Here is a 22,238-nt window from a genome sequence, read left to right as displayed (position 1 = left end):
ATTGGCAAAAACATTTTATCAGTTTGAGTCCATTTACAATTTAAAATGCCAAAGATAATTTAGAGCTTGACAAAATATTGTGCCTTGTTCGTTATTATGTTCTGGGTTAGCTTTTTGTGTTGAGAGTTGTGCACTAACTTTAACCAAAGCAATAATGCCAAGACTATCACAATGCAAATCAATTAAGACAAAACTAGCAAACAAATGTGTACAGAAAATTAGTATGACACATTGTGGGGATAAACAAGACTGGAGACCACATATGAAACACCTTACACTTCAGTTGAAGGAGTCAACTGCTTTTTCTCATAGAATCTTGGTGTCCCTATTGGTGTTAATGTTCATCCTGCTCAGGTAAAGAAGGCTAAGTTGGTTCAGCTTTTGGCCACTGTTCACACACTGCCATATTTGATGGACCATATGTAAGCATTGCCTTGAACATGATTTGTGAATCGCTGGTACCTGGGTATCAACTGAATTAAATGCTGTTGTTGAATTAGTTTAAATAACCCATCATCACATACAAAAATTACTTACACTAAAATGCCATTTGAAATCCTAAAGTACAACTAATATATGTACAAGTGTAACTTGATTTACAGAAATAATTTACTTGTAAAAATATAAATGTAACTTACATACAAGTTAATACATACGAGATATTAAAAGTGTATTTTACTCCTAAAAACCAGACTAGCAAAGACGACTTGAGTACTAGTATAAGTCTTGCATAGCTTTAGAACTGATAAATAATACTTACATTTAATTGTTAAAAAATGATCAGTGAGTCCCCTCCTCAGTACATTAGCTAGCCATTTGCTGGTGTGTGGCGAATGCAATAAGCTATATTTTGGGGATAATTCCTCTTTCGATGCAATCCAGAGTGGAAACTGCACACCAAGTAAATCCCTATAACGCAAGGTGCGGTATTTTCTCAGTAAACAAACACCACACCATTGTGTTCAATGCACCTCAGAACGGAGGATAGCACGGTAATACTGTGTGTATTGTGGCATCCCAGATGCACAACATCGCAATGTGGAGTGTAGGCTGCATGATGTGAGCCAATTTTCACATGCAGGCAAACTCCAATGGTGTGCACAATTAGCACCGGTGATATAAGCCTGGTTCGGGTGCAAACAGAAGATTGCGTCTGCACTTGAATTTGCTTGGGATAACATGTTTATCCCAGTATCTAACAAGCACAAATAAACAATTGATGAACAGAATGCTGAACAATGTCGTTCATTCACCCCAATGCAGAGATCTGGGTCTAAATCCGTCGTTTTTTTGCCATTCCAGTTTGGACCCAGCCATATGCAAATCAGTCTTGACCCTCTTCCCCATGGGAACAGTCCAGCCCGAACTGCAAAGCCAGGTCCCCCCTGGACTGGAAACAAGCATCCTAGGACCAGTTCCGGGGTTTCATCCCTCCTCAGTGTGCTAGCTTGACTCAAGGGGCATGGAGAGCACGAGACCCGAGACCCGAGACCCTCGTCTGGGCATACCCATCCCACTCAGGGTGACAAAATGTAAAAAGAACAATTGATGGACAGAATGCTGAACAATGTCATACATTCACTTCAGTACAGAGATCTTAGCCTAAATCCATCGTGATGTTGCTCCCCATGCCATTCCAGTTTAGATCCAGCCAAGACTGGTGTTTATATGGCAGGGTCCAAACAGGGATGGCATGGTGAGCAAAAGAATGATGGATTAAACCCAGATCTTTATCACTTGAGTTGAATGTTTGCATTGTTCAGCATTCCGTTGATAATTTTTTCCTTTTGCATTTGACGCCCTAAGTGGGAAGGGTATACCGAGACATGGGTCCCATGCTCACTGCACCATTAGATTCAAGCTAGCCTGGCTGATGAGGAGTGGTGCCACAAAACTGGACCCAGGATGATTGTTTTCGGTCCAGGAGGGACCTGGCCTGGCAGTTTAGGCTGGACTGTTCCCATGAGGTACAGTTTCAAGACTGATCTGCATATGGCTGGGTACAAAATGGGGTGGCATGGTGAGCAAAAGAACGATGGATTAAACCCAGATCTTTGTGACTGGGGGTGAATGTTTGCATTGTTCAGCATTCCATCCATCATTTGTTCCTTTTGCAGTACCTAGCCAGTAAGCACTGATTGCATGTTGTTGCATGTTGTTTATAACATATTTTCATAAGTGAGTGCATTACTGGTGCTCTTATTACTGAAAACGAACCACCGATAGCACAAAAGAACATAATAAAATATTTTGACAAGTGAAGTAATGAGTATAACAGTGGGAAATTATTTAATACAATATTCAATTGCTCAGTAGAGGTGGCTGTAAAAGAGCATAAAGCTAGTAGTGTCAGGAAAGTGTAGGAGGCAGTAAAGTGTATCATTACTTTTACAGAGGGACACCCACGCTATGATGGGTTGAAGAAAGTAAGAGATGTTGTAGCCACAAATTACTGCACTGGGGGGTACCCATGGTACCCCCCTTCATTGCCACGCACAAGGTGGCAGACACCGCGCGGTGCCTGTCACGTTGTGCATGGCAATGCACAACATGCCACTTTAACATTGCAGCGGGTGCTGCTTACAGCACCGCCCGCTGCCATGATAAAGATGCTGGATGCAGCCGCTAGGGTGGCGTCGCATCCTAATTGGCCCAGCGGGACCGCCGCACATCTGCCGGTCGGTCCCGTTTTCCATTACAGTGGTGGGTGGACATCGTAATGGGGCCCTTAGTAATACTTCAGAAAGAATTCTAAAACTCCCACCTAACAAATGTAATCAATTACTAAACATTTCTAATTATCAGACCTGTATGATGTCTTTTCTAAACGTGAAGGTAAATGTCAAGGATCTACTGCCTCAGATGAAGGCCATTGAATAGAGTATCTGAAATATATATATCAAGAAGAAATATATAATGAGCAGCTCCAGTCTTCTTAAAAACAGCAAAGGTATGGATAATCACAATTAGGATTGGAAGGGTCTAACATTTAACCCCTTCGCCGCGGGGCTAATTCCCCCACGGTGCGGGGGGAGGGGGGCCGCGGGCGGTGCCGCGGTTCTCGTGACGAGCGCTCAGCTCGTCACGCTGCACGGTGGCGCTGTGCTCATGATGAGCACAGCGCCACGTGCCTCATGACCAGCTGAGCTTGTCATGAGTACCCAAGGTGTTAATTGGAAGATGTATTACATACTAATGACTCACAATGTCAATTATTACTGAGAGAAAGAATTGTAAAAATCTGCTCTGGCCCCTCTATGCTTCACAGCTGCTGCCTGCGCATTGTCTGCTTTCCTTATCACTATTCCTTTATTGTTTTGAAGTGATTTTAAAGCTAGTTTCTGATTCTTTTGGTTACGGATAATGGCTGATTTTAATACAATCTATATTGCATAATACACATTTCTGAAAAATATCAATATTGTCTGCACTTGGAAATTTGGGAATCATATGCACAATGCTGTTTGAGATAAATAGGCAGAATATTGCTGAGAATGGTGAAATGCAGTGGTTTAAAATATTTACTTTTGTTCCGAAAAGATTACGTCTGTATTATTTAGAATTTAACATTCTCTACTCAACAACAAACTGGTTGAACTTCAGATAAATACTGTGTAGCATAGAGGGGAATCAGAGCAAATATGTATGACTCTTTCTCTCAGCAATAATTAAATCAGTCACCAAAAGCTGGAGCTTTCCACAAATCAAGGGACATTACCCATAAGGTAACTGCAACTTCTGCCACCTTCCAGCACTAACCAAAGACATCAACTTACGTCTTCCTTATCTAGTGCCCATGTGACTTAAAATACGTTGGCATGACCACAAAACCCGTCAGAATTAGAATCTAGTGAGCACAGGAGCACCGTCTGATGCAGACACAACACAATTAAACTGACCAACCACTACATTGAAACAAATCATACACTCAACGACATGAAGTGGTTAATTCTAGAGAAACTACAAGATTGGGGTACCCTACAGAAGAAATGTTGACCAGAAAATAGCGCTATGTGTTTAAACTAAAAACAGACAAGGAAGGTCTTAATGACAACATAAACTGGACTCTACATTCCAGATTGTGACTTCCAAACAAGAGCGACTGCTATGGATCATCTGTTCCTCATCAGTTAGCTGACAAACACTGTATAAACACTGACCACCATAACAAGTACTTGATGGGTATAACATTTCCACCTTGAACGGCCATGACACATCCACATTCGCCTGTCTTCCTGACAAGGTGAATTTGCAACAATTACCATTGAAACCATCCATTAAAATCACCAGGGACGACTAATCTCTTGAGTAACTAAAACAACACTGAACTTCATGGTTCCCTATACAATTATAACAATTAATCCCTGTACCATTCTCCTGAAATCAGTGGGCTACCAACTTTTTCTAAACGAAGAGGAGGTATAAACGCGAGCATTGCTCCACTCTATGAGGGCACCTGTGCCTAACGTAAAACATCGCTTTTTTCAGCCACTTCATAGATACGATTCAATGACCTCAGCAGATGAGCGCGCCGACCAGTGCTGACGGGCTCCTTTAAAATTGATCCAGTACCACAGACTCCCTATCTGCATAGCACAAGGAAGCAGGTAGGCTAATTGCAGTGTGTTAACCACAAGTGAGTGCAACGGGCTTGAAGAGCAATACCATTATTAAGACCATTTCCTTGTTATTTTATTTTAAGAATTGAAAGCTTACCCTTAGCCTTATGTCTTGAGCTGGCTCTATTTAGGAACGCTGTTCCATGGTACTCTAAAGGGGCCCGACCAATTGGGGATACAGGTACGATAGAAACTAATATCTCACAGACTGTGACCTCAACATATAATATGAGGGCAGTGATCATGTGTGCTGCATGCTGTTGGTTTTGTGTCATTCACAGGTAGCATCATAAGGAGAGGCAACTACAGTATTGGTTTTTATTGTTGATACTCAGGTAATGAATGTCAATTGTACGTTTGCAGGTGGATCAAGCAAACAGAACCGTAGCACTCAAGTGTGAGGGGTTATGATATACACAACCAGATGTGCATTTTTTAAAATGGTAAAATCACAAAATGTCTCAGGGTATAGTATCGTAACAGTAGATTAGGGCACACACTTGGGCACACACCTAAAGAGTTGGTGCTGAAGCGTCTTGGGTAAGATAGTCAAGAAATATATTGACCACTTTGAACAACCCATGGATCATCACAACCCCAGGGGTTACCCCAATAATTTTTAATCTTATCATGAGCAACCATTGGTAATAAATACAAGATTCAGCAACCCACAGCTATTTTTTCTCATGTCAACTCCCCAATCACCTGCACTGCCTCCTGATAAACACTATTGAAGGGCACATATCCTCATGTCTGGTGAACATCAGTTATAGGGATTAAAATATCTCTGGGGACCAAAACCCTAAAGGGTGTGGTAAATAAATAAATAATACCTCTCTTTTTGACTAGACATATATCATAACAGATAGCTCAATAAATAAGAGTCAAGATTCGAGGTAGTAGGAGTTCTGCAGGTTTATTACAGCATAAGGACAGGAACAGGACAACCTGCATAGGAATAGGATGACAGGGCCCAGCAGCTGCTGGGGCTGGATCTGGGATGAGCGCGCTGGCTTTTAATAACAATACATGAGCATATATACATAACGCAAACACATAGCATTACATTGCAGTAGGCGTAGCAGTGGGTGGAGCAGAAGGCGTGACGCGTAGCAGTCGCGAAAGATAAGGGCGAAAGTAGGTGTAACTGGGCGTATACATAGACATGTGATGCAAACGTAACAGGATATGTCATGAATGGGGCGGAAACCATGGAGGGGGCTACCTGAGGAGCCGGGACCTCTAACCTGATGGTGCGCGCAAACTAGCAATGACGTATCACTAGGAGAAGCTGGGGGCTATGAACTCTGTGCTAGGAGCAGAGACTGAAGTCTGGAGAGTCAGGGCGACATGTACCTAAACAGTATCTAGTATCTGATGTTTAGAGAACATGTTGATATAAACTATAAGTCAGGAGAGGAAAGGCTAACTTGATTCTAAGACTGGACCATGTATTATTCTACATGTAGTGCGTGATGAAGAATATTAAATGACCATTAAATGCAGTATTTCTCTAACGTGGAGACGTGAAGGCTAGACAATGACGGAAACTATTGATGCAGTTCAGTAGCTTAGGAATGCAGAGAAGGAGGACTGAACTGATAACTGGAACTATAACATATTCTTGGCAGACTCAGAGACTGAGCCAGGCTGGACCGGGCACTGCGAGGCAGGAAGTAAGTGAAGGGTCGAGGATACAGGTGGGGGCTGTATCGCTCCTCAGCGAGGCTTCAGGAGACAGGAGCTGAATCCGGTGTCCAGGCCCTTTTGAGGCCTAGAAACGGAGACTTTATAATAGAATAACGTGCACACTGAGAAACGTGGCAACGTAGCTTTACATAGGCCTGATATTCGTAGTATTCACGAGGACTAGAAACTGGCATACTAGAGGTGGACACAACTGTAATTGCGTCATTAATCGGACATGGGGAATGCATATGCATATTTAATCATGCACACATAACATATGATGGATGACACGTAGGGACACAGAACATGACAAAATTTACTTTTCCACATTCCCTCCTTGTCACTACGTTTCCATCAGGAAACATCAATTTTCATGATACCGTCTATCATTTCATACAGTATCATTTGCTCGTCTCGAATTATCCTGGAACGGGATTTAGAACGGGGCTTGGGACTAGGAATACAAGAGGTAGCACAAATGCCGCAAATCGCAGGGCCACATTGTATACAGAGGCAGCAGCTAAATATGATCGCTACTGCAATACCTACAAAGGACAATATTTTCCATCCCCATGCGGAAATTATATTCCAGAACCAACCGGACCATGTCCAGGTGCCTGGGTCTTGGTGTATCAGATGGGCAATTTTATGGAGTCTGGTTATAGCTGAATAAACAGACGGCGCGTTATTTGGAATGAAAATGCAGCAACTAGATCCGATGACTCTACAGGCCCCGCCCCTATCGGCCAGTATGACGTCAAGGACGAGACGATTCTGTAAAACGACAAATCTCATAGCAGATTGCTCTTCAGTTAAGTTACCTAGAGCAGAGGCAGTCTCATTTACTACAGCTTCAAGGGTTCTGGTTAATCTACGGATTAACTTACTATTCTGGATAGGTCCTATAAAGAAGAAGAAACCTCTATTGAAATCTGTATACTGTTCTAGAGTAGTTTCAGTATAATCGACAATTGGGGACTCCCTTCTATGTCTAATGTGTACTAGATGTGTATTTCTATGATAATCAGGTGGGGCTAGGAAAACTGGTGGCAGTAGGAAGGCAATGTAACAGGTTCCCTCCCAATCGAGGGGCAGACGAACATATGCAGTTTGACCACAAATAAAATAAGAATGACGTGAAGCTTTGAAAATAGATTTCCCACTGTCACTATACTTGACAATAGTAGTACAATCACTATGTCCTACATGTACAGAACCATTATTTCGGACACATAATTCGCCTTTGACTGGTAGTACTGAAATAGTAGGTAAGTCTGGAGTAGTATCAGACTGAACATTCAGGACCATGAAATTCGACGAATAATTACCTAAATTATACACTTCATTTTCTAGATCTAAACCTGTTCGGTGAGGGAGACCTTGCTTGTCTGGGAAACATGTACTGTTAAGAAAAAACATATCTGTTGAGGATGACGTTAACGTGGACCATGCTCCACACGAACCATTATGTGAAAAAGGATAAGGAAAGAGTGGCAGAACTCCCTTCGGTGTCTGGAAAGGGGGGAGTCGACCACACACCCAACAATTAGTGGCATTGCTGGTCTGGTGTGAGTAATGTAACATGCGGATAAATGAGTTATTTCGCATAGTGAGGCGGTAAGAGAGTTCATGAGGGGGCAGATCACTAAACGTGTGCTCTACTGTAGCATTAGCAGACTTATTTACATGTGAAACTGGGAAACATAGGTAAAATGCATAACTGGTGCAGGAAATCATAAGGCTGGAAAACAATATGAAACATAGAAAAACGATACATCGGATTGAGTTTTGACTAACTCTCTCACTATGGGGGTCTATTTTATACATGTCAGAAACAGTCTAACCGTTTCACCTAGGGGAGGACTTAGACAATCAAACTGACTGACTCATTTTACTAGACCTTAATTTCTGTTTATACTCCTGCTGCGGAGTTTTCTCTAACAGGGGAGGGGTTGTAGCAATGTCATTTGCGGGACAGTCCTTGAGAACAATATTCTGGCAATCCTTTGAATCCTGGGAAATGTTCTTTAAGACGGGTTTCAGTCCATTAAAAAGTTTAATATGAGAAAGGTGTACCCAGCCTTTGCGTCCTTCCAACTTCACGGCTGTACGGGTAGTGAGGAGGACCTGTCGGGGCTCTTTCCATCGAGGCTCCAGCGGACTTGATCTGTCAAAGTTGCGGACCATCACCATGGATCCTGGAACGATTTCATGCGGTGCCACCTCGGTATTGTCTGGAAATGCGGCGGCAACCTGTGAACGACATGAGTTGAGGGCAGACATCAAGGAAGCTAGGTAATCTGTCAGCATAATACTTGAAACATCGGTAATACTTCGGGGTCTAGGAGTACCCCACATGTTAGGGGGGCGGCCGAAAACGACCTCATACGGGGACAGACCTGATCTGGAATGTGCGACCATGCGCATATAAAATAAAGCGACTGGCAGAGCTACTAGCCAGTCCACACCCTTCTCTTTACACACTTTTGCAATACGGATTTTCAGAGTCTGGTTATGTCTCTCAACGAGACCGGCTGCTTCAGGATGGCGTACACAATGGAACTTCCACTGGTACCCTAGCAAAAGGGAAACATGCTTCATGAGTTCAGATGAGAATGGCTGGCCGTTATCAGAATATACGACTCTAGGGAGTCCATAACGGGGGAAGAACTCACGAACCAACTGCTTGGCAGTGGTCGCGGCTGTGTAATCTGGGACTGGATATGCTTCTGTCCACCTGGACAAAGCGCATACAACTACAAGGACATACTTGAAACCTCGACATCGCTCCATCTGAATATAATCCATCTGGAGGACTTCAAAAGGGTGGTCAGGGGGCTGGAAACCACCTTGTTCCACCGGGACACTTTTACCTGGATTAAACTGACAACATATCATACAGGTACGGACTTTCTGCTTAGCTGCAGCTCGTAAATGCTTGTTGAACCAAATGTTCTGGATACTGTCTAACATAGCTTTTTCTCCTAAATGTGCTGGACTATGTGCGGTATTAATAATGACTTGAACCATAGAGTCGGGGAGAAACCATGTGGCTCTACCCTTCGTTAACCATCCTTGATCTGTCTGGACCCCTCCTTGTTCGGACCATTTCTTGATTTCTTCGGGAGTAGCATGTAACTGGATATCTATGACATCTTGTGTAGGGTCCTTAACTGTCATACATGTAATCGGATCTGGAGTGTGTGTCATGTTAACTTGAATGTCTGGAGTCTGTGCTGTAAGCTTGGCTGTGCGATCTGCTAGATCGTTACCTTGGGAAATAATGTCAGTGACTTTCGTATGTGCTTTGCATTTCATGATAGCAATGGATGTCGGTAAATGTGTGGCATCTAACAGAGCTTGAATAAGGAGACCATGCTGAATCTTGGTTCCATGAGAAGTCATGAAACCTCTCTCCTGCCAGAGCACTCCGAAGTCGTGTACAACTCCAAATGCGTAGCGTGAATCTGTGTAAACATTAACTTTCAGGTTCTTGGCGTGTATACAGGCTTGTGTCAGAGCAACTAGCTCTGCTGCTTGAGCGGACAGGGTATCAATACGGTGTGTTTCAATAACTTCAGTGTCAGTAGTCACTGCATACGCGGCGACTAGTTCTCCTGTACTTGTTCTTAGGCATGAACCATCCACATAAAGTGTCAGGTCGGGGTCTGGTAACGGAGTATCTGTCAGATCTTGTCTTGGCTTTGTCGTAATGTTAACTACTTCCACACAGTCATGTGGGTCAGGATTCGAAGTAACTGATGGTAACAGTGTAGCAGGATTTAAAATGTTGCAGCGTCTGATTTCTATGTGTGGCTGGAACAGTGTCAATTCATAACCTGTTAAACGTGCAATTGTCAAGTGCTGAGTTTGTGTTCGGTTCAGAAGAACTTCCACAGAATGTGGAACTTGTACTGTCAGAGAGTGTCCTAAGACTATGGAATCACTTTGTCTGATAGCTAGGGCTGTGGCTGCAACTGACTTGAGGCACGCAGGCAAAGCCTGGGCGACTGGATCTAATGTGCTAGAAAAATAAGCACATGGCTTGTTTTGTCCTGCTTGATCTTGTGTGAGAACAGATAATGCTGTACCTTCACGTTCTGTGACGAAAAGTGTAAAAGGCTTACTGTAGTTCGGTGTGGCTAGAACTGGAGCTTGACATAAAGCTTTCTTTAACTCATTGAAACTAAGGGTATGCTCAGATGTCCAAGGGAGAACAGTCGATACGGCTGCCTCCTGTGTCGTTAACTGTATCAGTGGCTTGGCTAGAAATGCATACTGGGGAATCCATTGTCTACAATAAGAAGTAAGGCCGATAAAGGCACGTACCTCCTTCTGGGTCTTGGGCTGAGGAAGACTCGCTATTAACTGGATACGGTCTGGTGTCAACTGCCTACCCCTCTTGGACAGTAAGTGTCCTAAGTATACCACTTGCTGGACACAGAATTGAAGCTTCGAAGGGGACACCTTGTGCCCCATCTCGGCTAGGAAATACAAGACTGTAAGGGATGCTTGCTCGCAAGCACGTTCAGAACGGGCTGTGATCAGTAGATCATCGACATACTGGAGCAGGGCAGTGTCAGTTGGCATGTGAATGTTGTCTAGTTGTCTCTTGAGTGCTTGACTGTAAATACTAGGACTTTCTGTGAAACCTTGAGGAGCTCGTGTGAACATATAGCTCCTTCCATTTAAACAAAATCCGAAAAGGAACTGGCTGTCTGGATGAATAGGGACACTGAAAAATGCGTTCTTGAGGTCTATGACAGTGAAGAACGTGGCTTCGGAATCAATGGCTGTCAATAGGGAAGAGATGTCTGGGACAACTGGGTACTGTGGAATAATACATTTATTAAGCTCTCGTAGGTCGATCACTAATCGATATACTGGGGGTGCATTTGGATCAGTACGTTTCATGACTGGAATGATCGGAGAATTACATACGTTGGAGTCAGTTTCTACAACCACTCCTTGAGCCATGAGCTCGTCAATAATTTTGGATAAGGCTGCTACAGCCTCAGGTGGCAATCTGTACTGTCTGATTCGTGGTAACACTACACCTGGCTTGAGAGTCACACGATAGGGTGTGATTTGCATGTAACCTACATCAGTTGGACCTTGCGCCCATAGATGCTGTGGAACATTAGACAGTCTCGAATCAAAATCTCGTAATACATAGTGACCCTTGAAGTCACGTAGGAACAATCGTATTCCCTCTGGGGAACAGCATATAACTGCACCCAACTCTTTCAGTGTTTTAATGCCTAATAGGTTTTCTGGACATGACTTAGTAAGTAACAGATCAGTAGTGCGGGACAATGGACCTACTTCTAGAGTAACTGGCTTTGAAATCTCATTTACGATAGGTTTTCCTGAAAATCCAAGGGAAACATTTCTTGAGCCTGAGAGCGGAGCCCCTGGAACTTCGGCGTGACTAATTGTGGTCCTACTTGCCCCTGTATCAATCAAAAACTTTCTGTCTTTCCCTAATACTTGACTGTGAACATAGGGACCTTCTTGATCTACAGGTATCTCGATGAGAGGCAAGCCTACCTCCCTCTCTAGGCTGTTTCATGAATACTGCTGGTACTCTGGATACTCAGACTGTGCATACTGGTACATCTGCGATGTAACATGCTGTGTTGCAGCGATAGGCTGCGGTGCGGTAACTGTCTGTTGTGCATTCTGTGGCTGAGGAGTCTGTGAAACTTGCTCTTGTCTAGGCGGACGTGGTCTTTCTTTAGTCTTACCAGTAGCTATGTTGTGTTTCAGAACTGCACACTCATTTATAAAATGACCTGGCTGTTTACAATAATTGCAGTTCCCTTTAACGGGAGCCGCAGGATGACTGGCTTGATTCGGACCCCTCTTCTGACTGTCTTGAGGAACAGATTGTGCAACTAGTACTTTCATTTTCGTGTCTTTCATACGTTTTCTCTCGTGTTCTTGCTCTTCCCTGATTCTATTCTGGTGGTACTGGAGCATCTGGAGCATCTGGGACGGGGTATTAGCTTGCCAGGTACTTTCGACTTTCAAAACTCGATTTTTAACTTGTGGGCTTGAATTCTCGACTAATTTAGTAACAAAAAGGTGAGGGTATGACTCACTACTTGTCTTGAGGCCACTATTGATGCTAAAACATTTTTCAAACCTAGAATAAAAATCACTAATATCTTCCTCTTGTTTCTGTTTACAGGCTGAGATTGCATCCCAGTCTTCTTTTCTAGTTGTCAATAATCTGGGTAAAACTTGAATCAATAATTCTGGTAATTCTTTACATTTCTCTCCTAGACCAGTACCTGGTACTCGTGCCTTGTCTTCAGCTTCTAGAACTGCCCAATCGATCTTTTTCTCTCCCACCTCCCATTCTTTTTCCTTTAGCTTTTCATACACCCCTGCGGGCAACAGGACCTTTAACATTTTAATGATATCTGGGTAAGTGTATTCTCCCATACGGAGCATGTCTTTTAATTCTCTATGGAACCCTGCTGGATCTTTGTCATGACAGGGAATTAATTTCTTCATTTCGAGGAGTTCCATCTTTGTAATCGGGGTGTAAACAAACACTCGTTGCATTTCACCGTCCTCTGTCTTAACTGGATGCACTTCTCGTAACGGGTTCTGTCTTTCCATGTAAAATGGTTTACTTTCTGGGGGTGAGACATGAACAAAATGCGGGTTCAGAAACGTTCTATATTTGTGGCGCTGTTCTAGAATGACACTAATTAAGTCGGTACCTAGACCTCTCCATCTATACTGGAGTAACTCGTTCAGGACATCGTGTAACGGACCTGGATCAGAGTGCTGACCCTCATACAGAGTAATGAGGTGCTGGATCATATACATACCCACCAGTCGTTGTTCGGCTGGGGGCATTTTCAGAAACATTTGTGCCACTATTTCGTCTGGAAAAGTGGTAGAATCAGTAATCCATCGGACTGCTGATCGGGCTAGTTCCTGTTCATGCATGGTACTTAACTCACTGTAACCGATTCGTGATTTCAGAATGTGATCGGTAGCTTGGAACACTTGTTCTAGGGAACCTTGTTCTGGTGCTGAATGATGGAAAATTGGCTTGTGTTCTAGGCGTAAATGGCGATCTGGAAATCTAGATTTTCCTACATACGCTATTCTGGCGGGATTCTCGTCCTCTACCTCTTCAGTATCAGAGTTACTTTCTTTCTCGCTTACTTGTGCTGCTTTACGTTGTTCGTGTATCTTTATTATTTCTCTACGGATTTTCTTGTACATACTCTCCATGGCACTAATGGTATTGTGCTTACCCTCGGCTATATTATCACTCCACTTTGTCAGGATTTTCATTTCGGCCTGATCTTTAGACGGGTAATCTTGTTCTCTTATTAGACAGTTAATTAAAAACTTTAATATCATACGCTGGATCTCAGCTTTCCTTTGAGACATGGCATCACTAATACTTTCTGGATCATCCCCTGTACGGATGAAACGATATATTCTGTCTAGATCTTCTTTCATATTGGGTAGGGTGACTAGATACTCGGTCACCCTCCTTACGCGTACTGAATATAAAACCATATTATTCTCGCCTGGGACTGGGTCATAGGCACATTCGCCAAGGGCTTGCCTGATTTCTGCAACAGACTTATTACTCTTGGGAGTACGCTGTGATGCTTGAGCATGTAATTCGAGTGCTGATAAACGCTTGCGTGGCGGCGGGGTTTGAGGAGGACCTCCTCCTGCGGCCCCTAGACTAGAATCGTCGACTGATATTCTTCGTGGCGGAGCGGGAAATTGAAATGCTGGCTGGACCGGGGGTACCGTAGCAGGTACTGCATGGGGTGCCCCGGTGTCTGGAGGAGCAGGATGTGCCTGATTTACAGGGACTGGCGGAGCGCGAACAGGATCTGCATATTCAGGGACTGTGTCGTCCAGATAGGACGAAATAAAAATATCAGCTGCGGTCGGTTTGTGACGTAGCTTGGTCGGAACTAGTGGTGGCGGGAAATTACTGGATGCCTCCGGGGTCGCTTTTGGCAAGCCCTCGGCAAGAAGAGGATACATACCCTTAATAAGGGCATGCCTCTGTCTGTCTGACTGTTCGGCTTTGACTTGTTCACCTATCTCGATTAATTCTTTTTCTTGGGCTCGCTCTAAGGATTCTCTACTTAATTCTGACTTTCTGATTTCTTTTTCAGTTCTTTTATGAGCTTCTTTACGCCATAACTCGATGGCATCTTTCTGTGACTGTCTGGCTTTCTTTTTCCATAATGCTTCTTCTACTCGTATGATGCATTCGGCATCCCATGTACCCGATACGGGCCATCTATACTTTTCTTCTAACTGTTTGGTATACTCTACCCATAAATCTAGATACAATATGGCACTTATGCCATGTTTCTGATACATAAAGTGACCTGGACTGTCCCTGGGCGGGACGGGAACTGCTGCTTCCAGCAGACCCTTTCTAGTTTTTAACTGACGTAACTTGGAAAATATGGGCATGACTGAACTGTAATCTAGACACAATACAATACACAATGAACACGATACTTATTCCCCATTCATACCACGACATTAAAATACATGAAAAACATTTAAAAATAACAGTTCGAACAGAATACTACCTGGAAATACTGAGAACAGAACACATAAATTTTCTCGAGAACAGAAACTGACTAGAACAGAAACTAGATGCACTGCTGAAACAGTACGAAACTTACCGGTCTCATAAAGAGACACGTCAGGACCCGCATCCACCGAAGTGGGCACTTCGTTTGTGGGACTGTGTACCACCAACCCACAGACCAGAGTCAATTTAAATTGACCCTGTCTAGATACCACCCCAGTAACGGTACTCACCGGGCAGCAAGAACGGAAGGCCTCAGACTGGACTGGACTGCTACGACGACGGACGACGAACTTCGGACTTCGGACTTCAGTTACGGGTGGACCTCCGGATACCTCGGACCTTGGACTCTTGGCTTGGGCTCTGGTCGGGACTCGCCGCGTTCCTCCACCGTCTCGTCTGGATGCTGGACCGCCTCCTCCGTCTCCTCCGTGGGCCTGAGGGATACTTGAGCAGAAATATCTGCCACTGCGCAGAAGAGTTCCGTCACGACTGCAGAGGGTCAGGGGGTCGGCGTGGCTTCACCGACGCGTGGGGAAAGGGCAAGTTCCTGTTCGGGCGCCATTATGTGGTAAATAAATAAATAATACCTCTCTTTTTGACTAGACATATATCATAACAGATAGCTCAATAAATAAGAGTCAAGATTCGAGGTAGTAGGAGTTCTGCAGGTTTATTACAGCATAAGGACAGGAACAGGACAACCTGCATAGGAATAGGATGACAGGGCCCAGCAGCTGCTGGGGCTGGATCTGGGATGAGCGCGCTGGCTTTTAATAACAATACATGAGCATATATACATAACGCAAACACATAGCATTACATTGCAGTAGGCGTAGCAGTGGGTGGAGCAGAAGGCGTGACGCGTAGCAGTCGCGAAAGATAAGGGCGAAAGTAGGTGTAACTGGGCGTATACATAGACATGTGATGCAAACGTAACAGGATATGTCATGAATGGGGCGGAAACCATGGAGGGGGCTACCTGAGGAGCCGGGACCTCTAACCTGATGGTGCGCGCAAACTAGCAATGACGTATCACTAGGAGAAGCTGGGGGCTATGAACTCTGTGCTAGGAGCAGAGACTGAAGTCTGGAGAGTCAGGGCGACATGTACCTAAACAGTATCTAGTATCTGATGTTTAGAGAACATGTTGATATAAACTATAAGTCAGGAGAGGAAAGGCTAACTTGATTCTAAGACTGGACCATGTATTATTCTACATGTAGTGCGTGATGAAGAATATTAAATGACCATTAAATGCAGTATTTCTCTAACGTGGAGACGTGAAGGCTAGACAATGACGGAAACTATTGATGCAGTTCAGTAGCTTAGGAATGCAGAGAAGGAGGACTGAACTGATAACTGGAACTATAACATATTCTTGGCAGACTCAGAGACTGAGCCAGGCTGGACCGGGCACTGCGAGGCAGGAAGTAAGTGAAGGGTCGAGGATACAGGTGGGGGCTGTATCGCTCCTCAGCGAGGCTTCAGGAGACAGGAGCTGAATCCGGTGTCCAGGCCCTTTTGAGGCCTAGAAACGGAGACTTTATAATAGAATAACGTGCACACTGAGAAACGTGGCAACGTAGCTTTACATAGGCCTGATATTCGTAGTATTCACGAGGACTAGAAACTGGCATACTAGAGGTGGACACAACTGTAATTGCGTCATTAATCGGACATGGGGAATGCATATGCATATTTAATCATGCACACATAACATATGATGGATGACACGTAGGGACACAGAACATGACAAAATTTACTTTTCCACAAGGGGCTCATTGGGTATTGCAGAGCACACTCAACAAATAGAACGACTCGATGATGAAGCATGCTACTTCGGTGGGTGAGGGTCTGTGCATCCTAAAGAATTCCCAATGTGACTTGCATTGTCCTCTCACTATAAGATAATGAGTCAGCTGGACTAGCGGAACATCACACATTCCTGTATTTAGGTTTTCTATCCAGAGTGTTACATCAGAAGGCTGATAACACTCAGGTGCAGAGTCTTCAAACTTTTGCATCCTTTTGTTTTGGGTGCTCATCATTGGAGAGTGCATCATCACTACACGCTGGGAGAGCTCTCACCTTCAACAAAGACTGTGTTTGCTCTGCAGAAGAAGAAATATATGTGAATGGTACGTGTAGAAGATAGGAGTCCGAAAAAACAACAATGGGATCCCATGTAAAAAATTATTATAAGAGTAGGACCCAAACTTGGCCACTGGGTTCCCATTCCAGTTTTTACATGGCCAAAGGAGGCGGTACTATGTAGAATACACAAAGAAGTACTGAGATCCAGGACTGCTGTCCTTGACAAAAATCTGCCTCCCAGAGGGGAAGGGTTATCATCTGAAGTCCATGCCAACCTGCTGGAGGAGCAGTGTGACTGCCTGGTGCCTGGAATATTGCCTGTCCTGCTGATAAATGGCAAGAAGTGGCTGACCATGCAGGGAGAAGACTTCCCAATGCAGAGAAGCCCTGCAACTAGATCCATAGCCTGTGACAGCTGAGAAGAGTAGACAAAATCAAGGGAGTGTAACCGGCGATGGCCCGACTCTAGAACTGGGTTTCCCAGCTTTGCCATAGGTTTCTGGACCAATCTCTGTACACCTGCACTGCCGAAAGTCTTAAAGTGCATCCATAAGTGCAACTGTGATGTTCAAATTCACCTGGGGAGCAAACACACTTGTGGTGACTCTGCCTGGAGAAGACATTGAGGTCGGAAGACATGTGACCACCAACATCTGGTGAAGGGGCTTTTTGTAGCGTGGGCAGGGGGGCCACCTGAGTCTGTGCCGCTACATTGTCAGAACCTCTGCATTCCTCAACTAAATCTGAGAAAAGGAGGGAGACTGCCCACTAACACTATTCTTTGAACCGCAAGCAGGAACACTCGTGTTACCTTTACCTGCAAGACCCATGGCCAAGAGTCCTAAGCTCCTGATACCTCAAATAAACCCACCCAAGTGAACTCAAATACTGACTATGTCCCTACCATTAAAGTAAATGGGTATTTTTCTTTTTTATACACTGAAGGCCTGAGAGAACTTTTTAGAAGTGGGATATGATTAAACTGGCCTATGGGTCACAGAATCAGCAAGGCTTCTCGTACATGATAGGGTGAGCTCACACATGTGCCATAATTGTGCCTAGTCATATCCTGTGTGTTTATAATCCTGTAAAACCTATATTAGAATCCCGTAACTCAGTGGCCTTATTTTGTGTAATATTATGTTTTGGAGAGCAATACACTTATTTCTCTTTTTATATGAAGAATTAATTGGGCTGAATAGCATTTTTGTCTCTGTTTTATACTTGTTTGAGTTCTGAGTCTCTACCCACTACACTTCGTCCTTGAGAAGCTTTTGACAGCCCACTCCTGCTACTCCAAGATTCATGTATGGAAAGGGTATACTTGGAACCCAGCACTAAAATAGATTAGGCCCTTTGACATCCGTTGTAAAAGGTTCCAATCCCCAAGATTGAGGCCCAGTCACCCCTGCTTGCACATTGACCCGGGGCAAATCTGGTATTTATACTATAAAGGATATTGGTTTTTTAAGGCAAAAAGCTAAACTGTATTTCTTGGTGTGTCATAAAACCACAAGTCCAACCAATTTAATGAACTTGAAAAATGTATCTGATTGGATGTCTTGGATCTTTAAGTATTTCATACAGGGCTGCTTTATTGGATCCCTGTGCAGGAGAACTCCAAGTCAATGACTTAATATCCTAAAACTAATTTCACTCTAAGTAAAATCATGAAATAGATGCATATCATTTGGTTGAAGTTCACATATTGGTAGCAGGAGAAGCAGTTTCAGAAAAGAATCCTCAATATGGTCACTTTTGCACAATTTACGTGACTCCCACAGTTCGGCGCTAAAGGCAGCCGTGGTGATGGCTTTAGCGCTGAACTTTAGCAAGGCTGGCATTATTTACCTTCTTTCAAACCTTGTGGAAACATTTTAAAAGCACCACCTGTTTGGAACAGTTGGAGTAGTGTAAAAATGACTCCACCCGAGAGATGTGCCAGGAGTGCATTATAATCACGTGTAGTCCGCGCTCACACAATATTGCCTTTAGGGACTTTGTCTCTGCCAGGAAACCCACGTGGGTGTTTATTACAGAGACCTGGGCGTCTGATTCCTCGGGACCTGATTTGATAGATGCCATTCCCACTGGGTATGCCCTCGCCAGGATGGATAGAACTGGTCGTTGCGGAGGAGGCTTAGGAATTCTATATAAGGATTCTCTTATTTGTCGTACTGAGGCTCTGTCTACTCCTTCTGACGCTTTTCAGGCTCTTTATTTTTCTATCAACTCTACTCCTTCCATCTCCTTCTCCGGCCTCCTGTTTTATAGACAGCCGGGCCCTAGATCTTCCTTTAGTCAGGATATGATCAAGCTGTTAGAGCCATTTGTTGAGATGTCTATCATCACCCTCTTGGGCGATTTTAACTTTGATCTGGAAAAGATGGAATCCAGAGATACCAAGACTTTATTGGATACTCTGGACTCCTGTGATCTGACGCAACTGGTGGTAGGTCCCACCCATTTGGCTGGGCATACACTCGACGGAGTCTATTCTAATGACCCCCAGGTTGAAGGTGGGCCCCCCAGTCCCCCTAGCCTGGTCCGATCACTTAGCTGTTCCATTAGAGTTGTCTTTTCAGGACACATCTTCCTCTCCCCCGGATTCTAAGAAGTGGGAACTTAGAAGGAACCTTAAAGCCATCAATAATGAGGCCCTCTCTCCTTACTTGAACAATCTGACGCCCGCTGGGTGCCAATTCTGCTGCTCTTGAACTCGCAAGCACCATCTCAGGGGCTCTGGATATCTTGGCCCCCTACTCCGCGAGAAAGAACCCTTCAGCCCCCTGGTTCTCGGACAGACTTAGGCTGCTGAGTCAAGGGTGTCGTAAACAGGAGAGGCACTGCAGGATCCAGCTGTATCCCTTAGAGAAGGAACTACATAAACTCCGCCTAAAAAATTATAAATTAGCTGTCATGGAGGAAAAGAGGGATTATTTTTCCGAGATTACTGTCTCCCTCAACTCTCCTAGAGATCTTTTTAAAATTATAGACTCCTTATCTTCCCCCCAGGGAGCTGATCCAATAGTGGAATCTCAAGAGCTGTGTGATAATATCTCGGTCTTTTTCCACTCTAAGATCATGGATATCTACAGCTCTCTTGAATCATTAAATCATGGTATGATTCCTCCTGACACTCTGGCCCATTCTAGAGTTTGGAGCCCGTCTGATGGACCCCCCCCAGTTTCTTGTCCTTCCCCTTACTCCCCCATGAGCTGACGACTCAGCTTCTGGACAATACCAAATCGGGTTCCCCCTTGGATCCCTGCCCGCTTAAAGTCCTGAAATCCTGCCGGTATGTAGTGACTCTCCCCCTCATGAATGTCATGAATCGTGCGATCTCCGAGGGAGTATTTCCATCTTCTTGGAAGATGGCGATTGTTAAACCCCTTCTCAAGAAGCCTACTTTAGATCCAGGGGTTCTGAAAAACTTCCGCCCTATCTCACTCCTCCCTGCCCCGGCAAAGATGTTGGAATCCCATCTTAATCGACATCTTAGCTCTTTTCTTGGGGACTCAGCCCTACTTGATATCTCCCAGCATGGCTTTAGGAGATCTCATAGTACTGAGACCGCCTTAACGGTAGTTGTTAACAACATCCACTCCCAGGTCGATAAGGGCCATACTACTCTTCTGGTCCTATTAGACCTGACGGTGGCTTTTGACACCCAATCTCCCTCTATCCTGATCTCCTGCCTTAGGGATATAGGGGTTGGAGGCCATGCCCTGAGCCTCTTGTCTTCCTTTCTTAATGAAAGAGAACAGAGAGTGAAGCTGGGCCAGTTTCTTTCTGCCCCGACGCTTGTGCATTGTGGGGTCCCCCAGGGCTCCTCGTTGAGCCCTACATTATTTAACATCTACGTGACCCCACTTGCCAGGATAGTTAGATCTTTTGGGCTGGAAGTACTCTCATACGCTGATGACACCCAAATAATGGTCTCTCTCTCGCAGCCTGTGAAGGATTCTGCTCTGAATTTCAGGAACTGCATGGAGGCGGTGTCTCAGTGGATGATTCAGAACTTCCTGAAATTGAACGGGGAGAAGACAGAGGTGTTGATCTTCAGGAGCAGTCAGGATATCTGGTCTAACGACTGGTGGCCGGCCTCTCTCGGGGACTGCCCTCCCCCTCGTCAGTTTGCTAAGAACCTAGGGGCTCTGATGGATTCCGCACTTTCCTTTGACCGTCAGGTCAGTAGGACCGTTTCCACCTGTTGTGGTATCATCAGGGTTCTCAGAAAAATTGCTCCCTACCTGTCTCCTGATGCTCGGAAACTGGCCACTGTGGCATTAGTCTCCTCAAGACTGGACAACTGTAATGCCCTCTGTTGGACCTGGGGTCACCAGACCACATAGGGTAGCCTGGCACAGAGTAGGAAGGTCTAACCCAAAGGCAAAAGTGTTAAGCTTGCGTCACACCCTTACAGTAACTCAGCGTCCATCCACAAGAAAAGAATGACACTACACCAATTTAGAAAAATACGGTCTGCTTTATAAAACTCTTTGTCAGATTTATGGCTTCTAGCAGATTTCAGTATCAGTACTCTTAATAACTACACATTCAATTATTAGATTTGTGCCACGTTCTGTTCGAAAGGAACTGAGTGATATTTTCTGCAATTTAAGTAAACATTACATACATTTTACAATCTTAGAAAAGGTTTCAGCACTTGTCAAGTTTCTCTACAGAAAGGCAAAGCTGTACATTACCCCTAAGGTCTCAAGAACATTACAATCAGGATGGTACAGGCTCTTAGCACAGTTCCAGTAACGGCACACTTATGTCACGGTGCGAGCAGCTAGGGATCTGAATGAAGACAGACAGGTTGTTATTTCACTTAATCAAGCTATCTAACTTGCTCTGGACTCTCATTAGACTCGTAGGATCCCTCACCTTCTCCTCTCGGGCCCACAATGCTCTGTATCAAATCAAATACAGCCCCACACTTTATTATCCTAGAATCAGCCTTGACTTCGTGGTTCTGTTTATGGCAAATTAACCTAACACAACCAGGGAAGCACTGAAAACCAAAGGACAAGTTCCTACGAGGAGACATACGTGTCTCAGTTCATCCCTTGGGGACTATCCTGTAGTCTGGTTATGAGATCACAGCCAGTACCGTTGTCCCGATGCAGTCCCCACTTCGCTCCTCACCTCCCTCCAGCCAAGAGCCCCTAGCTTACTTTTTCCTTGAGTATCTCAGTCAGTCCAGTTTCGCCACGACTCAGTAC

At 44.5% G+C, this 22,238-nt stretch overlaps 1 protein-coding gene across 1 annotated transcript in view; it reads right to left on the bottom strand.

Annotated features, from left to right (window-relative positions):
* Positions 1-22,238, bottom strand: part of SPMIP7 (sperm microtubule inner protein 7) — a 258,909-nt gene that overhangs the window by 195,919 nt on the left and 40,752 nt on the right. The window lies entirely within an intron of this gene.

This window comes from Lissotriton helveticus, chromosome 4_1, assembly GCF_964261635.1.
Source record: "Lissotriton helveticus chromosome 4_1, aLisHel1.1, whole genome shotgun sequence".
NCBI lineage: Eukaryota > Metazoa > Chordata > Amphibia > Caudata > Salamandridae > Lissotriton > Lissotriton helveticus.
Note: the sequence above shows the minus strand (reverse complement) of the source record. Positions and strands in the feature narration are given on the sequence as shown.